General features: G+C 38.8%; 1 long non-coding RNA gene across 1 annotated transcript; it reads right to left on the reverse strand.

The window, feature by feature from the left end:
- Positions 1-5,834: 5,834 nt before the first annotated feature.
- Positions 5,835-10,878, reverse strand: LOC102906283 (uncharacterized). Its single transcript, XR_006068190.2, has 2 exons — positions 10,646-10,878; positions 5,835-7,596 (listed from the first exon to the last, which is right to left on the reverse strand). It is a non-coding gene; the product is annotated as an uncharacterized LOC102906283 (long non-coding RNA).
- Between the last annotated feature and the right edge of the window lie 200 nt (positions 10,879-11,078).

Here is an 11,078-nt window from a genome sequence, read left to right on the forward strand (position 1 = left end):
GGTTCCTGGCGTGTGCGTTTGACCAGCAGTATGGCGGAAATGAGGCATCTGCCAGCGGCACATTAAGCTGTGTGGTAGATTTAGTCTTTACTAGTATTTAAAAAAAAAAGAGGTTTCTGGGCTACACGCTGCTTTGATAAAAGCTTAGACCCACTATTTCTGAGACTTGATGACTCCCAGAGCTGGCAGAAAATGTACCACTGCTATGTTGGGAAGCTGAACTGGGCGGAGCCAGCAGCCACAGCGCCGTTTCAGTCTTAGAATGGTACAGTTTAAAGCAATAGGCTCAAGGTAATATAGAACATAAGCCACGTAAAGATGGCTACCACACAGAGAATCTGGATTATGTTCTCTTTGATATTTGTAACTGAAGAAAAACATTTGATTGCAAAAGCTGTTGAGTTATGCCAAAATGTATATTTTAAAGGTACCTTGACTTCAAAATTTGGATTTAAGGATATGTTGCTTTGGAAAAGAGGTTCTGCTTTTGTTTCCACAGAAAGCCAGAGGCTGTGGATTTGTTCCAGATTAAGATACATCAGGTTTCACCAGCCAAGACCCCATGAAAGGTCTCCGATGACACCATGGCCCAGATGATCCAACATCCAGAGCGGTTTCAAGGCAACTGGCTCCCACAATACAGCCTTACGGACTACCCCATAGGCCTAAAATTTTCTTTGCGTCCCCATAAGATACAGCACCCCCCCTCCAGCAGGAAGTAGTAAGAGATGCTACGCCCAAATTCCCAAATATACCAAGCTGGCTTTAGAGGTTGAATTGGCTCACTCCCCCTCTAAATAGACATATTGCTTTTTTAAAAAAAATGGTTAAGAGAATCTTGTGTCCCAAATCAGAAGAGCCCTCTGGTGTGGGACAGAGAAAAACCAATATTTTTATTTAAAACAGGTTGATCATAAATGTGATCTCTTTCTAAAAAAGAAAAGGGGATATAATATAGATATATAGGAGGATATGGAGATGACAAGATAAAAGGGTAGATTAATGAACCTACTTTTAAAGAACAACCTGTTTAAAATGTTTTACATTGGTATAGATTTTAGTTTATGCTTAAAATGTTTTACATTGGTATAAATTTTAGTTTATTGATACAAACTTGAAGTTAATTTTGTTATACTGTATATATATATTTCTATTCTTGTTTGAGGTATTATGTTTATGTAACTCATTTAAAATTGTAATGGATAATTAAAAAATAGATTAATAATTAGTCATCTATGATAATCATATCTGTAGCCATGTTAGTTAAGTCTTCTAGGTATACATAGATATATTTCAGATAGATAGGTAATCTTCAAACACTTCATAGACCTAGAGAATATGGCATTTAAATAACTTAAAATTCTGTTGACGTGAGACACAATTGCTCCTGGCTGCACCAATTGATCCCGAGAGAATGTTGGGCTTCTAAGACATTTCCATTTGAAAGTTTGTCTTTTTGGCACAAAATGGCCTACTGGGCAAAGAACTGCCCTTGCCTTGATGGCTGACAGTACAAATGCAATGCTGTCCTTTCTGGACAAGTGGGACACAAGGAAAGTGACCACTATACTCTGCCAAGACAGGGTAAGATGGTCCTTCAGAAATCCTGCTTCTGAAAATGGTCTGTCAGATACTCTATAGGCCTGTAGCCAATTTAAATGCACCAACAATGCTGAAAAACATTAGGTGACTGTCCAGGCTGCCAGCTGTCTTGGTCTACTTTTGCAAGATTCCCAAAAGTTGCTTGCATCCATCTACCATTTCTCAGGTACCATTATGTTCCTTCTCAGGTCTCTGATGTGGTTGAAAACTAGATAGTTGTAATTTCCTCAGTTATGATAAAAGATAAGTTAGATATAAAACCTTAAATTCACAAATATAAGATAGCTAGGACATCTTCTTTAATATTGTAACTGTAATTCTTGCTCGATAATTGTTTTGTTATATGTAATTTTACCATGTTAAAGTTAAAACCTTACTTTTAAAAAAAAGAAAAAAAGGGAAAATGCTGTGGATATCATTCTATATAAATAAAACACTGATGGCCAGTGACCAGGCAGGAAGTAGGTGGCCAGGCGGGAAGTAGGTGGGACAAGGAGAGAGGAGAATTCTGGGAAGTGGAAGGCTGATGGGGGAGACACTGCAGCCACCGCCAGGACAAGCAGCATGTAAAGACTCTGGTAAGCCACCAGCCACGTGGCAAGGTATAGATTTATAAAAATGGGTTAATTTAAGATATAAGAACAGTTAGCAAGAAGCCTGCTACGGCCATACAGTTTATAAGTGAAAAAAAAAAAAAAAAAAACTTCAACATGCTTCTAATGTGATTGATTTGGTTGACCTTTAAAAATTGTTACCTAATTTTTCCAGGTTAGACAGATATTGATGAAATAATAAAAACAATTCTAGTATATATTTACACTTTTTACAACTTTACAGTCAACATTTACACTTTTTACATATTTACAAGTAGCATGAATATTACTATATGTACTTACACATTTTAAAAAATTTATATTCAAAAGGAAACTCCATTTGCACATTTTACAAACTTATGTTCAACATATTTACAATTTGCATGAATATCACTCTACATACTTATACTTTTTACAAACATATTCAAAAGGAAACTATAGAACTATTTTACAAACTTTAGCACACATCTAGAAAAAAATCTCATCACTATACATATTTACAGCTAACATGAATATCACTATACTTATTTATACTTTTTACAAACTTATATTCAAACAAAAACTCTATAGAAATATTTTACAAACTTTAGCATATATCTAGAAGAATCTGTTAACAGAATTAACTTACATTCAAAAGCAAACTCTATAGAACTACTTTACAAACTTTAGTACACATCTAGAAAGAATCTCTTAACAGAACTATTATCACTATACATATTTACACTTTTTACAAATTTACATTCAAAAGGAAACTCTATAGGACTACTTTACAAATGTTAGCAAACATCTAGAAGAGATCTCTTAACTGAACTATCATATTTTCTTTCAACAATACAGAGTATTCATAAATCACAAGTAATTACCATACTGAGCTACTGTAAAGCTCTTGGAAAAAACTTCCTGCTCAGTTAATAGGAACCATCTTTCTTAAAGGATCCTGCATTGAAACAGAAGCAGTATGGCTCCAGGTTCCATTTCATTTCAGCTTTTCTGGAGAAACATCAGCAGCTATGGTATTATTAGAGCTGACATTTCTTTGTTCTACACACCTCACCAAACTCAGGCCACCACCAAGCTTCATTTGGTAATTGATGGTACAATTTTCCCACTTCTTAATTTTGAAGCTGCTTTTAAAATTAAATTTACCATGATGCCAGTGTTTCTCTCTTGCATTTCAAGCACAATCCAAGTTTTTTTTTCTTTATCTGCCTGTAGGTTTTTTCCATATATAAAGCAATTTCCCAGTGTATTGACCACTTTCTCTTGCTTTCTTAAGGGTTTCAAAATGACTTAAGAAGTGTCATTAGCATCTTAATTGCCTCCTGACAGGCATCACCTGTTTCTAATTTTGGGGAAGCAAAGCTATTTTCTAGCAGTGCTTGGGGGGAAAGCAATGTTTTGAGCTGAAAAAGCAGAGTTTTGGGGGCAGTATTTGAAAGATTTGTCCCAGTCTATCTGCCTTTTCTCCAGGCCTGCTTGCCTATGCCACCTTGCTTTCACAAATTACATTTCCCAAGCTGCCTTTCTCTATAGAATCATGTTGTTACAAACTACATTTCTCAGGCTGCCTTTCAGGTCCAGCTGCAACCAATGTTAGCCACTGCACTCCCGGTTCTTGTTTACACAATCTGTGTTTGTACTGAAATCAATATTTTGCTTTTTTGCCACGGGAGACTTTTGTTCACTCTGAGCTGGCATTGACAGGTGTACTTCTTTAACCTGACACTGTCCCTGGAGTGGCCTCCCCCCACCCATGCGCACTTATGGATCGGTGCTTCTCCCACCTTACTGGGTCAGTGAAAGAAAATGAAAGTACTTTAAATAAAAGCCTTTACAGAAAGATTTTTCCCCAATAGATCTCTTTTGTCCCTGCTTGTCCCCTCCCCCAGGATGCAGATTTCCTGATGCCACTGCTGCTGCTCAGGACCTACACTAAGAGTGCCACACTCTTCTCTTGCAGCTGGGCCCAACAAGCATCCCACAACAGCTGCACCTCTTCTGTGCCTCTGGGAACGCTCTGCCTCTAGCTGCTTTTTTAATACTGGCTTGAAGGGGAGACAGGACTAGCAGAAAGGGTTTGCAGTGTTCCAAGAGGTGTTTTTTCTAGGGCAATTATAGGAGACTTCCCCATTCTGATAGATGTTCTTCCCAGGTGAATCTAATTTTTGCCTTTATAGGAAAAAAAGAGATCTGAGAAGGAAAGACATGAAAAGCTTCCAGTTTTTGAGAGAGAGATTACTATGCTTTTTTAAGTCTCCTAGTTCTTCCCTTGTCTGCCTCAGAAAAAAATTTTCCCTGCCACTCAAGCCTTAAAGCTAAGTTATCCACAGGCCAAAGCTTCCATAGGAATCTTTTTCTGCCCATTTCACTCAAGGTGATTTTTCATGTCTCCAATTCTTCCCCAGGAGTTTGTATTCATAGTCCCATATTTGGAAAATCAAGGACATAGCTTCTTTGACTTGTTGCTTATCTTATCCTAAGTTTTTCTATACTATATTCCTATATTTTACCTTACCATAAGATTTTTCTTACACTATATTCCTATTTTCTACCTTATATCTTTTCCTTAATTTTTTTATGTAGATATTAAGAGAGAAAAAAGAAAGAAATCTAGATAGAGATAATCACTGCAGCCTAACTTTTCACTTCTTTATTTCTTTCAGCCCTCTCACTATATCTATAATCCTAAAAATGGATTACCCCCACCTTCATTATACTACAAAAGAAGGCATGCCCAACTGCTTTCTGTGAGTCCCCCAACCCTCCTTTTGCCAAGTCCCTGTTCCCTGTTCTTGGTGCCATCTGTGGAGCGACTACCCATTTCTCTGTGGGAGGCCCAATCCCATTTTCCCCAGGGTACTCTTGAGGAGGGAAGAGTGAGAAATATTTAGATAAAAGGATAGAGGGGAGAGAAATGGATAGAAACACAGGATAGCCTTGGGAGGGCCTAGATCATTGTGCATTGGCTCCTTCTGTCTCTTCTAAAGGGTCTTTTATAGGAATGCCAAAGGATGGAGCAAAAAACTCCCTCTAGAACAGCCAAGTGCAGATTCTCCCAATCACACATGGTCAAGCAATCCTCTAATGAACCCCTGCTGGATAAAGCAAGCTCAGATCTCACTAATAAACCTTTGTGGGTCTCTACAGATGAAACTAAGAGAAGACTACAGAATATACTAAAGACTAAGAATGTAGCCAAGTTAGATAACATACATGACATTGTGGGTTTGAGCCCCAGCATTAAATAAACAGAGCATAGTAGTACATGCTTGTAGTCTTAGAATTCAAGAGGTGATGGAGGATGATTAGAGCTTCAAGGTCTTCCCTGGCTATATAGAGAATTCAAAGCCATTCTAAGCTATTTCTCACCTTGTCTTTAATGTCTCTGGGCCTGCCCCAGCTTCCATATTTAAAAAGACACTCATTATTTACTTTGAAGAACCATTCAAAATAAGCTCCATGTGACTCTGGATTCTTAACAATGTGTGTCTTATGCCAGAAAAAAATAGCCAGACACAAGAACATCTCTGGGATTTCTGATGAGATAGATCACCTTAAATAGGAAAATATAAGTGAAGGTTAATATAGTCATTCCAAACCTGTTAACTGGCACAATTTATATGAAATATCAATCAAATATACAAAATCTAAAAACATTTATTACTTTTTTGGACAAAATATATACATAAGTGTAAAATATCTATAGTCAGAAACCTCTTTTATAATTTCATTTGATTTACAAAAATATAACAGCAAAATGAATGAGGTCACAATTATTGTAAAAAACAAAACAACAACAACAAACCAAGACTGATTCAATAGTTGTAAAGATCAATAACTTAACACTGTGAAAGACCATCCATCCAATGGAAAAGAACATCTTACATATTCAGAGTGATGAGTACTGTGCTAAATCTATCTGCAAAATGACAAATTGATTTCTGTAACTCTAACTACCAAATACAACCTCTCAAAATAATCATGATGCAGCACTTAAAGCTAATGTGTCATTGCACAATGGTGAACACAAAGATGTACAGGCAACTAAGAAAGGCTGAGAGTGGGAGAAATCGACCTACTCTGGGAAATGCATAACAATTGGTTACCAATAACAAATGCTCACCCCTGAAAACAGAGTTACAAGTAACATTGTATAAATGGAGCAGGTTATACTTAAGTATTTAGGAATATGCAGATACATAACAGATATAACAACAATTCATGAAAAGAGAGACCAAATATTTGAAAGAGAGAAAGCAGGGGTATATGGGTGGGCTTGAAGATAAGAAGAGGAAGGGGTGATGATATAGGTAATTATATTATAATCTCAAAAATAAAAGAAATAAGTTAAAAATAATTATTAATAAAATAAAATTTATATTTTGTACCAATGTTCTTTGAGACATTATTCTAGAATCCATCTCTTTAGGCATTAATTTCTCCAGCCAAGGGTTTGCCAAATCCAGATAAGATACTCGCATAAAAGTGAATGGTCCCAACTTCATTGTGATATTTTCAAGAGAAATTATTTTTCAAAGTTTGTCTTTGTAGTTTAAGCATAAAATATTTTTAGGTTCCATGGTGGAGGGACTTCCAGAAAACTTTCTTACTAACAAGAAGCTATGATAAGTGAGAACCTGGATATCTCTGATCTCTTATGGAGATCCTCCATCAGTGACATGGGTGACTCCTGTGGCTACTGATCTCAATGGACAGCTATACACAGCAGGACATGGTGGGTACAGATGAGCCATGACTGCTGAGCAATCTCCATGACTAGAGCACTGATGCCTGGTCAGGCTGCTTCCCCTATGAGCAACTCTGCCTTGAGTGATTTACCACAGGGCATGGGCTATGTGTAGAATTGGAATTAACTAATTGACTGTTATGACAAGAAAACAGTAATATACACTGTACACTAAAATTTGACCTGTATGTGTAGTTCTTGAATGCTCTAGTTGATATTTCATATTCTCTTGTATATCTGCCCAGGATCACTGTGTGGTGCTTGACATCCTGGTACTCTGATGTAGTCTGAGGAGGGGACACAACAGCATCACCTAGTGCATGAGAATCCCAGCTTCCCTCTCCCAACCTACACCATCAGAGTGCATATCATCAACAACTCCAGAGCCTGTTATGGTAGCATAAGTTCAAAGACCATTTTGTAAAAGATTTGTCAAACACTGGACCTTGGCCTTGGAACTGAAGAAAGACTTGGGGAAAAGATGGATGGAAAGGTGGGAAGTGATGAGGCGTGGTCCTTCCTTATTGATTAATGTTTGATATCCATCTTCAGACTCTATCCAGGGTGAGTGTTCCCAGGTAGGCACAGATTGGACCCACTCATGTTTCCCCTTGGTCTGAATCAAGCAGACAATCTCGGTCAGCCAATTAGTTCCTGAAGAAGGAAAAGTGGTGGTCACTATTTCAACAGTACTTGCAGAAAAGCCTCAAGTAGAATATACAACCACACAATTTACAGTGTAACTGTTTCCAAGCACACAGACCTGTGTGTTCACAATGTATATAGGGTCCAAAATATATTCATCTGGCGCATTCCCAATGCTTGACCTGGAAAAACTGAGACTATATTTAACAAACTCCACCTGTCTACTGAACATCACCTCCAGTCCTGGGCCATCATCATTCTACAGTCTGATGAAGTGAATATGACTATCCCAGATATTCACATGGATGCAGTCATGAAATCTGTCCTTGAGCCTGGCTCTTGTCATTTAATACAATGCTGTCATGCTGCAGTGTGTATATGAGTACTGCTTCTCTTTAAGGTGAACAAATCCCCTTGTGTCTATTTGCCACACACACTTGTATTTGTGTTTACATGCTTCTTGGTCAATGGATATTTCTCTAGCTTTTGTCTCTGGACTATTACCTGAATCTTTTTCATGCATTCCCCTGACCTTGACTTTTCCATGTTATTGCACTTTCGATGTCAACAATCTAAGAATTACCCAATGTTCAGTGCTTTTGCCACCCAGCAAACACCCCTCCCCCTGCCACACCAACTCCAGTAGAATCTGTGTGACAGGCTCCACAGATTGCGGCAAAAACTTCAAAAGAAGGAGGACTCCTGGATCCAGTTGTGGAACTCTTGGCCAGAACAAAATATTAAGCCGTAGTTCTCATGGCAATCTATCTGTTTTATCTTCTTCTATTCTCTTTTCATATTTACGTATTTATAAGATGTTCCTGATACCTAGGCTGATATTTTAAGGAAGAAATATGGAGGAGAAACAATCCCTTGAGATGGGGTCACTAGCCATGATCTTATCTCTGGGAAAAAAAAACAGTGCTTTACTTAGCAAATCATTTACAAAATTATAAAATAGTATTATAATAAAAACTTTCCTATCAGTAAAATTTCATATGGCTGCATATGTGTCATCAAAATGGGCTTAGATATATGATATAGAAAGCCTTAAACAAAAAAAGAATTAATAGTTTAAATTTACATCTTGAAGATTTACAAAAACTAGATACTAGTTATTAAACAACTGTCCATAAAAATTTATTAACCTGTTCTTGGAAATTTACCATTAGCGTTGGATGATTTCATGATTTACTCTGCCAAATGACAATGATGTTATCTGTCCAATCCATGATTGCTTCACTAAACACGTCTTTTAAGAATTTTAATACTTGTTTTACTATGTATAAAAAATCCTTGCTTGAAAGTTGCATAATACACTCAGATTCAAACTGCCTCTGTGTTTGTTTCTGTTTGTCACCCCCAAATCATTACCCACCTAGTCACTGAGGAACCTCATGCCAGGGATCCCATATCTGACTGGGGTGGTCCACAGTATCCCCCAAAACCCATGATGCCTCTTTTTGTTTCCATGAGTTTTGAGGCTCTTTCCCCTACCTGGACAAGGTCCACGGTAATTCTACCTGACATTGTCCATTCCTCCACATATTCTTACATCCATGCCTTTATATCTTGGTACTATTTCTTGTGTTTATTTTCATGATTTCCCTCTTCCACTCTCCTCCACACAGAGACAGAACAATGCCAGAGTCTGCTTTAGGATCCACTAACATTGCTCTCACGACTTGACCAATCCTCTGCCCACACAGATCAGGCTGGAAGTCTTTCTCTGAGTGAAAATGCACTCACACACAGCTCTCCATGCCCACAAAACATTTTTTGAGGTTTAAATGTCTTTATTTTTTTATTTTTCTTTATTAAGAAATTTTCTTTTTTTAATTTTTTTCTTTCGTTTTTCTTTATTAAGAAATTTTAGCCGGGCGTTGGTGGCGCACGCCTTTAATCCCAGCACTCGGGAGGCAGAGCCAGGCGGATCTCTGTGAGTTCGAGGCCAGCCTGGGCTACCAAGTGAGCTCCAGGAACGGCACAAAGCTACACAGAGAAACCCTGTCTCGAAAAACCAAAAAAAAAAAAAAAAAAAAAAAAAAAAAAAAAAAAAAAAGAAATTTTCTACTCACTCCACATACTATCTGGTGATCCCCCCTCCTGCCTCCTCCCACACCTCAGCCCTCTTTCCCAAGCCACCCTGCATCCCCACATCCCCAAATCGAGGTCTCCCATGGAAAGTCAGCAGAGCCCAGCACACTGAGCCTAGGCAGGTCCAAGCCCCTTCCCACTTCACTAAGGCTGTGCAAGGTGTCACACCACAGGCACCGGGTTCCAGAAGCCTGCCCATGCACCAGGGACAGATCCCTTACCCCTGCCTGGGTGCCGCCCAAACAGTTTGGGCCAAACAACTGTCTTCCATATCCAGAGGAGTTATTCCAGTCCCATGGGGGCTCCACAGCCACCGGTCATCTCTGCACGTCCTCCCATCATGATCTCAACGTCCCTTGCCTGCAGTATCTCTCCTCTCTCTCATCAATTGGATTCCCTGAGCTCAGCCTGGTGCCTGGCCATGGCTCTCTATATCTGCCTCCATCAGTCACTGGACAAAGGCTCTATGATGACAGCTAGGTTATTTGCTAGGCTGGTCACCAGAGTAGACCAGTCCAGGTACCCTCTGGACCACTGCCAGCAGACCAAGGTGGGGTTAACCTTGTGGATTTCTGAGAGCCTCCCCAGCACCCTGTCTCTTCCTATTCCCATGATGTCCTCATCTATCATGGTATCTTCCTTCCTGCCCTCCCATTCTGTCCCTGATCCAACTTGACCTTCCCATTTCCCTATGTTCTCATCCCCCACTCCTCACCCTCTGCCACCCTCCCACACACACACAGTCCACTCATGTAGATCTCACCCACTTCTCCTTCACAGGGTCATCCATGTGTCCCTCCTAGGGTCTTTCCCTGTTAGCTAGCCTCTCTGGAATTGGCCCACAAAACATTTTAAACATCAGATATAAAGTGTTCACCCAGGAACACTGCTCAAATGAATGAGGATCAAAGACCTAACCTTCCTCATACACTTCAGGATCATCCTCACTAACAGTCCTTACCTGATTTAGGGTGAGTCAGTATGACTGTGTCTTCATCTCTGATCACAAATTTATCATGAATTGCTTCAAGTATTTCTTTTTTATACCCTATAACAGGGAAAGGTATTTCTTCAAACCAAAGGTAGTCTGACATGGCAAAGAGCTCTTTGTGATTGCTGTTAGGATTCCAGCATTAGCTTGTAGAAAATTTTGAGAGGTAAAATTTATAGTACAGTCAAAAGAAATAATTAACACTCCACAGTTCATTCTATAACTAGCTGATATGAAGAAACAAATATTGTAACAACCAGTCAAAGGTTGTTGGATTAAGCAATTGTGAACTCATTCAAATATCATTCTGCAGCATTTGTGAGTCTGAGTTCATGACCCCAAATGAGAAACTCAATAACAAATACTAGGAGATTGAATTGGGGGTTCATTTAAAATGTTTTCT

This window comes from Peromyscus maniculatus, chromosome 1 (genome assembly GCF_049852395.1).
Source record: "Peromyscus maniculatus bairdii isolate BWxNUB_F1_BW_parent chromosome 1, HU_Pman_BW_mat_3.1, whole genome shotgun sequence".
Taxonomy (NCBI): Eukaryota; Metazoa; Chordata; class Mammalia; order Rodentia; family Cricetidae; genus Peromyscus; species Peromyscus maniculatus.